Source organism: Eriocheir sinensis, chromosome 64 (genome assembly GCF_024679095.1).
Source record: "Eriocheir sinensis breed Jianghai 21 chromosome 64, ASM2467909v1, whole genome shotgun sequence".
Taxonomy (NCBI): Eukaryota; Metazoa; Arthropoda; class Malacostraca; order Decapoda; family Varunidae; genus Eriocheir; species Eriocheir sinensis.
In genome coordinates this window covers 10,684,332-10,694,776 of record NC_066572.1, presented here as the reverse complement: position 1 = coordinate 10,694,776, position 10,445 = coordinate 10,684,332, and the positions used below count along the sequence as shown (strand labels likewise).

Below are 10,445 nucleotides of genomic sequence, written 5' to 3'. Positions count from 1 at the left end.
GCTGGCTGTAATAAACATAATAAAAAGAGGTTGCTAGCCTATCATCACAGCCCGCTGTGTACGAGAGTTTTTCAACGGCAGTTGGCGACACGAGCTTGTGATTGATGATTGATTGATAGTTTATTATTGCAAGTAACCAACAATAGACAAGAGAGGAACATGCCATCCCTCTTGATACATATTGATGTGCGTGCATTCGTATGTGTGTGTGTGTGTTTACGGTGTGTGTGTGTGTGTGTGTGTGTGTGTGTGTGTTGCCATGCGCGTCTCTGTGGCCCGGCGGCGAGGCGAGGGGTTGCTATGCTCGTTTTCTATGACGAATTATGGTACATACAATACTTATTTTGACACTACCATAAGGTGATAACCAAGGAGACTATAGAACAGGAGAGGGGGCCTCTATGGGAGACCGTGGGCGGGTGTTGGTGTATGTCGGTTGCAACAGATGGCGCAGGAGCAGCTTTGTTTACATCCAGGCGCCTCCCCCCCTCCAGACCCCCCCCCAACCCCCAGAACCAATCAGCAGTGTTGCTACATGGGATCAAGCAGCAAATGTTGCCACTTTTTTTCTTCAGTCTGGTTATTTCCCATTTTAAATAAAAAAAATAAAGGTAGATAAATATTGAAATGAACAGTAGGAACTATATATACTGTATATATTTACTAGGTAGATATAGCCTGACTGCATGTCATGAGTAATGCTATTATTGTTATATTATTATACCACAATTATATTACTTTCTCTGCATGTGTGGTTAGATGTGTTTTATGTGTTTAACCTTTCTGTATACATACTGGAATGAACCAAGGAATTGTAGCCCTACTGCCGTTCTTTTAAACTATGTGATCATGTTTTTTCTTCCAAACTCATTGTTTTAGCACGCACGCTGACTTCCATCAGTAATGATGATATATATACACTGAGTCATTGGTTTGTAGGGGGAAAGAGTGGGTGAATATAATTATCTTGGTCTAACTTATACTGTTTATTATACCGCTATTCGCAGCAATATCTTTCTCTGCTCCGATTGCAACGCTGCCTCGTTCAAAAATCATAACACCGCCGCGGCCGCCACGTTTACCAGCCGGAGCCTCGAATCATGTCCCTTTGTGGTGATAAAGAGGACACTGCCTGGTGTGAAGCTACATTTATTACGGAAGGATGCCACCCGGGGTAAGTGATATATATAAATAATGATAATGTGGAAATTCTAATAATTTTCACGTTGACAGCTGTTCTGAACTTGCTAACTGCATGCCTCCCCTCCTCCCGCGGCAAGAGGCCGAATGGCCTACACACGGCAGCTCCAGATTCCTCCCCATTACCACCTGTCAGCCTCGTCCATGTAGCTATCCAGTCTACTCTTAAAACAAGCTATCGTCCCTGCACTCACTATGTGATTGCTGAGTCTATTCCATTCCCCCACCACCCTATTACTGAACCAATGCCTGCCCATTTCCCTCCTAAATCTATACTTTTCTAATTTAAGTCAATTACTGCATGTTCTATCTTGCCAAACATCTTATGCAAAAGTTAATCAGCATATCTCCACTCTTTCATCCCTTACACTGATAAACTCTGGAACAGCCTTCCATTGTCCGCATTACCTCCTGCCTATAATTTGACCTTCAAGAAGAGTGTATCAAGACTCTACTTTTGTCTGTTTGGGAGTGGTGAGTAGTGGGGCTTTTTTTTCTAGTACGCTTTGTTGCCCTTGAGCTGTCTCCTTTGTTTAAAGAAAATAATAGTTAAATAAATGGAAGTTGGCCGCCAATGCTTCCAACACATTTTTGTGCCATATCTACAAGTGGCTGGTGACTGTAAGCATCTCGGCAACCTGCATGCATCTATGCCATTCCTATCATGGTGCATGGAGCAAGCTTCACATAACACTCAGACAGAGACAGTTTAATTATGGTTACATATCAGACTCAGTTTATTGCTCAGTCTATTAGGTGCAGTGCTGTTAATATTGTTAGTGGTAGTAGTACAATTAATGTATTTATTTTAATTAATTTATCAATATTTATTTATTATATTCTTAGTGTTTGAAAATTCCAATACTAGCATTAAAATAAACAAAAATATCAGAAATATATTTATACTCATTAATTATTATTGCTTTTCTTATTATTACTTCCTTCAATGTCCTGGCACTTTGACATCTAGTGTTTTTCTGTCTAGCAGCCAAAATTGTGGTCTTTCTGAATGTGTATGTCCTAAGTCTTCATTGGTGTATCTAGCTATATAACAAAAATCTGCATCTCTCTCCCTTCTCACCCAGTTGTCCCCGTACATCCTTTCAGTATCCAAAGAATTTCAATTTACATCTTGTAATCACTCAACTAATGCAGTGCAATCCTCATCTCTGTATTTTACCGTGTGGACATACTCTTTCCTTCCATGTTCCACTGTCGTATGTTATTCCACATCTAACACAACCACATCCCAACAGATCCGAACACGTCCGATATCATCCAAGAGAATGTGGCAGCTGAAGGGGGAGAGGCCAAGAAAGAGGCCAAGGGTGAAGACATTTAGCCACCCCCCCTGAAGTACATGGCATCATTCAACCCTCTTGGTGAGCTGCAGGAATGTGCTTCCCATTGCAGTGCACCAGCTCCATGTACTGATTTTGGTATGAATACTTCATCTGGTGTTTGTTGATTGTTGTGATATTAATCTAATTATGACTTCACAAAATAGACTGTGCCCTGCTCAACATCACTTTTAAGTTGTAGAATTCCTTCATATGGATGCTGATTTATGTATTCTGAAATGATTGGATATTGATTGTCTTAACATTTTTTTTTGTCCATGATCACTGAACCATGTTACGGTATGTCTTTGGGTGTAGATCCAGGAAATGAGTTTTTGGGAGGACGTCAGACTTTTTGCGGGTGGAAGGAGCATTAGCATTACCGATTAGCCATTCTCGGCAGTCCTGGTCTTGAAAAACTGGTGGAGTGACCTAAATCAATGGGTATAACGGCCTGGACTTTGTGCCAAAGCATTGTTTTAGCCGCAGCGCGCTTTTGAGCTAGTTTTCCTGTATCACTCAGGAACATTGGGGGGGCCTGGGACCCCTTTGGATCCACCAATGTAGCTATGTCTTATAATATATCTATCCTTTACAGTCTGATGGTGCATCCTTCTAGGTTGTCAAGTTTTAGTAGCTACTCATGAGAAGTATTCCTTATAATGATCATTGATTTCCAGATGGTTTGCACTAAAAAAAGTGTCGTGTAACCTGCCGCAAATAATAATCAGCTGTAGTCAACCCTTGCTTTAAAGAACCAATATGGAGGAAGGGGGTGATGTTATATCCAAAAATCTTTTACATCTGAAGTATCCAACCTTTTTGTGTATAATAAACTTTGTTTGTTACATGAACTTAAAAGTTCACAATTTCCATACATGATTCTTTTTTCCTTGTATTTGATGATTAATCCTGACATGTATTTCCATTATCAGTAGGTAATATATAGTAACAAGACAATAATACACATTATAACAATGTATATATTATAGCCCAATGAGTGCACAAGATCATTTACCTCATCAGTGACGCCAAGTCCAGGAGTCCTTCCCTAAATTCTTTGCCCAAATTTGTGACACCAAGTATAATAACTAGTTTTAGTGACCATTTGCATCCATTTTTCACTTTGATTAAAAAATTGCCTCTCAACAGGTGTGAACTTGATGGGGTTGGAGGAAACTTGACTCGGCCATCAAGCTCACCACAATATAGTAAGGAACCTCTTGTTCTCAGTGATAATTTATCCTCTTTAGTTACTATTCCGTGTTGCTTTAATCACAACTAATGTGTTGGAAACATTACAGCTTAATAACATACTTCACATCTCTGCATACAAATTGAGTTCAATATTCAACTGTTACACCAGTAGGCTTCATATCTCAAAAAAAAAAGTATGTAAAAAGGTTGAAATTTTTAATGATATATTTAAACTCTTTATTATGTTTCTATGGATGTAGTACCGTTATGATTAGTCGAGTGATCAGCATATGGGTCTTATGTTTTTGATAGCATAGGTTCAAATTTTGCCATAGGCTGGCAATTGATAGTAACAGTAGTGTCCACAGATATCTACCTGTTTCTTGTTTATCCTGTTCCACTTTAAACCATGACTGGCCAATCTTTGAAGAGGTAGTATAACCTTGAAGTGCCACTAACAAACCTTTGTCCATTCTTCTGATGTGATCCTTTTTTTTTTTTCTTTTTTTCCCACCTGCCTATAGCGCCGGTAGGTTTTCTTCAGGCGCCTGGCGATCGGCCCAGGCCCGTCATGATGCAGGCAATTTTTTTTATAGTGGTGCCATTTAGTATTGGCTCATGCTGCCGCCCAGAACTCATTCTTGATTCACTTGGATGGTTTAGCAGGGCTTAGGTATGACTAACATTGCAGAAACAGGGAATTTTTATATTTTTAGTGTGGCAACACATTGACAAATGTTTTAGTATGGACTGAACATCAAAGATATATATGGTAAATGGGTGCTTGTAGATCTTGACATTATATCTGTCAAGAGTCTCCAGTTGTATCCTCTCCCCCATCTCTCCTGAAAATATTACTCTTGTCAGGCAATCTAAGTGAAGCCTTACATCGATGCTGGCGTGCAGACATAATGTCAATGCTTAGATTCACTGTCCTTATAGCACTGAAAATAATGCAATTACATGCACATATTTTATTATTTAGAATTGTGATTAATTGTGATTAAATATTTTTTCATGTATTTTCAGACATGAAAAGTGAAAATTGCTGCACACAACAGTCTGTCGTCTGCACCGGGAGGCAAGGCAGCTCAAAGCCCAGGCTGTTACAAATCCTGGGCAGTTTTTGCCCAGAGCCAGCAATTTTTTAGATCCAATAGGGATGGATTTTTTATGAGGTCAGGTTCAACATGCTGCAAGATGCCAAGATCTAAGCCTAGTAGGAGATATGGGTTACAAGAGAGGTTTGCTCTGGCCTTATACTATCAAAGTCCAAATGCTAATAGATTTCTGAGCACAGTATTTCACTTGTCTTCAGTTTCAACACTTCAATCATGACTCAGGGGTATTTCAGTACATGTTGGCTGGAGCAAACAGACTCTGACAGCCCTGCAGCAAAGACCACAGGCTTTGTCAAAAGAAGAGAAACTTCGTGGGATTTGCCATTATTTAGTATTACTTTTGTTACGCCAAGAATTTTTTTCCATATACTTTGCCAAATATTGCAAGTAATGCACCATTGTTGGGCTTGCTTGTTATAAATCATATCTTGTTCAATTAACAAGCTTTGGGTGTCTGCCACTTTCCAGTTGTAATGCAAGGAATCATTTATCTTCCCTGCTAGATATCACACGTAATGCACCATTGTTGGTTTTGCCTGTTATAAATCAGACCTTGTTCAGTTGACAAGCTTTAGGTGTCTGCCACTTTCCAACTGTAATGCAAGGAATCCCCTGCCAGATATCGCATGTAATGCACCATTGTTGGTTTTGCTTATTATAAATCGGATCTTGTTCAGTTCACAAGCTTTGAATATCTGCCATTGTTTATTTCAGGTGTAATCCTTGGAAGCATTTGTTCTCTTCCCTACCCAACAGTACGCAATACTTTATTGTGGATTTTGCCTGTTATATTTAATCTTGTTCAGGTAGCAAGCTTTTGGTGTCTGCCTTACCTAATAATGTCCTGCAGTGACACTTGGCTTGGTTTCATAATGTGAAATACATCATGTAATTTCATCACACTAAGTGTCTATCATCACGTGTCTGGCATCAATGTGGCTTCCAGGACTAATCTTGTTTGTATTACAGCTTGCAAATTTTTTTCTGCTTTATATGATATACATAATCACATAGGTATGATTTACAAAATGTAATGGCAGTTGATATTCTTGACTAATGCCTCATAAACCTTGTGAAAAATAATGCTTTTTTGAAAGGGGGTGGGGGGCAGAGAGTGGTTTGTTTGGTTGGCCAGTTCAAGGAGTTTCATATCAAATGATTTTATTACATCCAACTTTAATGTGTGCTAAAAACATATATTTTATTACATCCAACTTTAATGTGTGCATAAAACATATTTTATTACATCCAACTTTAATGTGTGCTTCCTGCAATAAATGCTACATGTTTACTGATGTAGCCTATGAAATACATATCACTCTCTGCCCTGTAATTTGGTGTGTCACATACTGCAGCATAACTTTCCTGCTATTTTCTTACACTATGAGTTGCCTTATTTTGTCTCATTTGCTTTTATCATATGTGCCTCCGCTGCATAGTTGTGTCTACTGAGCTTAATATCTTCATGACCCTGACACCAAGGTCAGAGCTTGTGAGATCATACCGTGTCCTACATTCCATTTTCACCTCCAGGCTCGCCTGTCTCCCAGGACCACCAAGTTATTGCATTCCATTTAAGACAACTCATGTGTTACCTTCTTGATGTCCTCCATCATGTATTTCAGCATGTTTTATGATGCTTTGCTCTTATATTGATGTGCCTTGCAACATTTTTATACAGTTTTCATTGTATATAACGCACCATTGTTGGTTTTGCCTGTTATAAATTGGGTCATGTTCAGTTAACAAGCTTTGAGTGTCTCCCATTGTTTATTTCAGTTGTAATGCTTAGAAGCTTTTGTTCTCTGCCCTGTCAAGCAGTATGCAATGCTTGCCATTATCTGGCACTTGTACAGTTAGTATGATATTTTTACTCAGCTAAGAGCATGTTGCAAAAGGTAAAGGTAAGGCTGGGGGCATACGCTGTAGCAGCGCATGGCCTCGGTGCTCATCTCTGTAACATTAGCCCATGAGCCTGTGGTGTTAGGGAACCCATTACCCTGGGACACAGGACCAGTGTGACATCCGGGTTACCACAGTTGCAAAGGCCTTATAGTAATTTAGCATGCATAGAATGTTGTATGCTTTGCTTGTATTTAAAGCACTGGATATGTTTGCTACACACACACACACACACACACACACACATATATATATATATATATATATATATATATATATATATATATATATATATATATATATATATATATATATATATATATATATATATATATATATATATATATATATATATTAGCAAATGCTTTCAACATCATATTTTTCCTAAAAAAACAAATTGATATAGTGTAGATAATACCTAATAAATGATATAGTGTAGATAATACCTAATAAAACATAAGAACAAATATATTTTTCTTTACCCCATTAGTAAATAATTTTACAATAAAAAAAATAAGTGAAGGCTGGATAGGGTGCTGTGGCAGGTACTTCAAAAATAGTTAAGCTACCCCTGAAAAGTGACGTTTTTGGTGGGCTGCAATAGATGGCGCTACTTCTGCACGCCCGAGGAATTACTACATACCACTATCTCTTCGTATATAGTCTCTTTGGTGTGGAGTCACTGTGGACTGCCGTCTGCCTCCCACGCAGTCTTGTCTCAGCTGTTGTTATGGGGAGGTATGTGTTCTTGCGTCGCTCTTATTTTCGATCGTGTTTTTCAATTTGCCAGGGATGATTTTAAAATATTATTGATAGTGATGGCTTGTGCTCAATTTTAATTATCGTTGATGGTATAAAATCACAGAAACATCGTATAAAATAGTATTTTTCGGTATTTTTTTTTACTCGTACACCAAATAGCCTAAGCCCGCACTGAGGAAGTCAAGCATTTACTGGTAAGATAAGGCCTAAGAAATTAAATAATTATCTATATATCTATATAATCTATGTCAATGGTATGTTAAACAATAACAATAAAAACATTTAAGATTTCATTTATGTCTGAATGTGAGACAGCCCCCCCATCAATAACAGTCACGAGCCGCCACTGCTTGCAGGGTGCCCTGCCTGCTGCCATACTTGCAGGGTGCCGTGCCTGCTGCCATACTTGAAGGGTGCCGTGCCTGCTGCCATACCTGCAGGGTGCCGTGCCTGCTGCCATACCTGCAGGGTGCCGTGCCTGCTGCCATACTTGCAGGGTGCCGTGCCTGCTGCCATACCTGCAGGGTGCCGTGCCTGCTGCCATACCTGCAGGGTGCCCTGCCTGCTGCCATACTTGCAGGGTGCCGTGCCTGCTGCCATACTTGAAGGGTGCCGTGCCTGCTGCCATACCTGCAGGGTGCCGTGCCTGCTGCCATACCTGCAGGGTGCCCTGCCTGCTGCCATACTTGCAGGGTGCCGTGCCTGCTGCCATACTTGAAGGGTGCCGTGCCTGCTGCCATACCTGCAGGGTCCCGTGGGACCTGCCATACTTGCAGGGTGCCGTGCCTGCTGCCATACTTGCAGGGTGCCGTGCCTGCTGCCATACCTGCAGGGTGCCGTGCCTGCTGCCATACCCGCAGGGTGCCCCGCCTGCTGCCATACTCTGCAGGGTGCCGTGCCTGCTGCCATACTTGAAGGGTGCCGTGCCTGCCATACCTGCAGGGTGCCGTGCCTGCTGCCATACCTGCAGGGTGCCCTGCCTGCTGCCATACTTGCAGGGTGCCGTGCCTGCTGCCATACTTGAAGGGTGCCGTGCCTGCTGCCATACCTGCAGGGTGCCGTGCCTGCTGCCATACTTGCAGGTGCCGTTCCTGCTGCCATACTTGCAGGGTGCCGTGCCTGCTGCCATACCTGCAGGGTGCCGTGCCTGCTGCCATACGTGCAGGGTGCCGTGCCTGTTGCCATACTTGCAGGGTGCCGTGCCTGCTGCCATACTGCAGGGTGCCGTTCCTGCTGCCATACGCAGGGTGCCGTACCTGCTGCCATACTTGCAGGGTGCCGTGCCTGCTGCCATACGTGCAGGGTGCCGTGCCTGCTGCCATACGTGCAGGGTGCCGTGCCTGCTGCCATACGTGCAGGGTGCCGTGCCTGCTGCCATACTTGCAGGGTGCCGTGCCTGCTGCCATACGTGCAGGGTGCCGTGCCTGCTGCCATACGTGCAGGGTGCCGTGCCTGCAGCCATACGTGCAGGGTGCCGTTCCTGCTGCCATACGTGCAGGGTGCCGTGCCTGCTGCCATACTTGCAGGGTACCGTGCCTGCTGCCATACGTGGAGGGTGCCGTGCCTGCTGCCATACGTGCAGGGTGCCGTGCCTGCAGCCATACGTGCAGGGTGCTTGCCTGCTGCTTTAGATCATAATTAGCAGATATAACGACATTTTATTCTTAACGAAATATATATGATAAAATAGTTTCTAGAGATGGGACACTTCAAGCTTCACGTTCAATATGTAAAAATTGGATAATCAGAATTTTATCAAACTTTTTGGTTAATTACAATTTTCTTCTGATTATGTAGCACGAGCAGACTAACGGAACTGGCAACACTGAAACCTGAGCGATGCGGTGCATGATAATTATTATATTGATACGAGTTATTGCCTGGTACCGTTAGCGATGACGTCCCTACGATGCCTAAATTTCTTAACTCCACCAGAACAAGTAATTTACACAAGATTGGTTTTACTGACGCGCTCGCACCTCGCATCTTACCCTACAAAACGCCCCTGCGGTGTCATGATATCAGTAGTATAGAGCCTTCGTTTATTACTAGCCATTTCGAACTTCTAGGCAAACCATAGAGAAGACTGGAAACATTAAGTGTGAAAATGGCTATGAATTAATTGCACGGACATGCTTGTGTGGCAAATACAGGTTTTATAATTCAGTACGGCTAGGGCCAGAGTACGACACTTTGGGCTGAAGGTGTACGATGGTTGACTTGTCGGTCATGGCGGCGTTGTGGGAATCAACTCGCAGCCGTAAAATAGCTCGCAGAAAAAGGTGTTCAACTTGCATACTTTTTCTATATTTCACTCACTGCTGTCGTTTACTTGTCCTGCTTGGGCTCCAACACACGGCACAAACACCAGAGCAACACTTTTAATCATGAGGAGGCTTTACAACAAACGAATAGGGCAGATTTTAGGGAGAATTACCCCACGTAGATGTTCACTCAGTTCCTGCTCGTTTGGTCAGGTGTGTCCTTTTCCTGCGGGCAATATCAACCACGAAGCAAGAATAAGAGGAGGAAATCAGGAAATGCAAAAATAATGGCAGTGGAAAATGTCAGATATGCTGGGAGGGGAGAGAATTCAAGAGGAGGGGATCGAGGGAAGGGTGATATTAAACCTATCCCAAAATCTCTATTCCTATGCCTGACTATTACTCCTATCACTCCATTAGAGGTGCATTATCATGTTATCCGGCTGTGTATCGCCCAGTGGACAAAAAAATGGACATGACAGCGACTTATTTCTGCGAGGAGTTATTTCTCGTAGCAGCGGCGCCAGCACGTTCAAACAGGGGATGGCCGCCGCGTCGTGTTAGGGGCTATTATTTTTTATAGTATTGCCTTCCCAGTGAGTCCCACGGCTATAGTCCGGCAAATCTTAAGTGGCGGCTCTGACGTAGACAGCCCGCTA

The 10,445-nt window shown here is 42.4% G+C and overlaps 1 long non-coding RNA gene across 3 annotated transcripts; it reads left to right on the top strand.

The window, feature by feature from the left end:
• Positions 1 to 264: 264 nt before the first annotated feature.
• On the top strand, positions 265 to 7,017 carry LOC126987420 (uncharacterized). 3 transcript variants are annotated; one of them, XR_007740907.1, is made up of 4 exons: positions 265 to 1,174; positions 2,457 to 2,639; positions 3,693 to 3,751; positions 4,767 to 7,017. It is a non-coding gene; the product is annotated as an uncharacterized LOC126987420 (long non-coding RNA). The 3 variants fall into 3 exon arrangements; XR_007740908.1 differs by lacking the exon at positions 265 to 1,174 and adding an exon at positions 1,219 to 1,674; XR_007740906.1 differs by lacking the exon at positions 265 to 1,174 and having other exon boundaries at positions 1,741 to 2,639.
• The last annotated feature ends 3,428 nt before the right edge of the window (positions 7,018 to 10,445 follow it).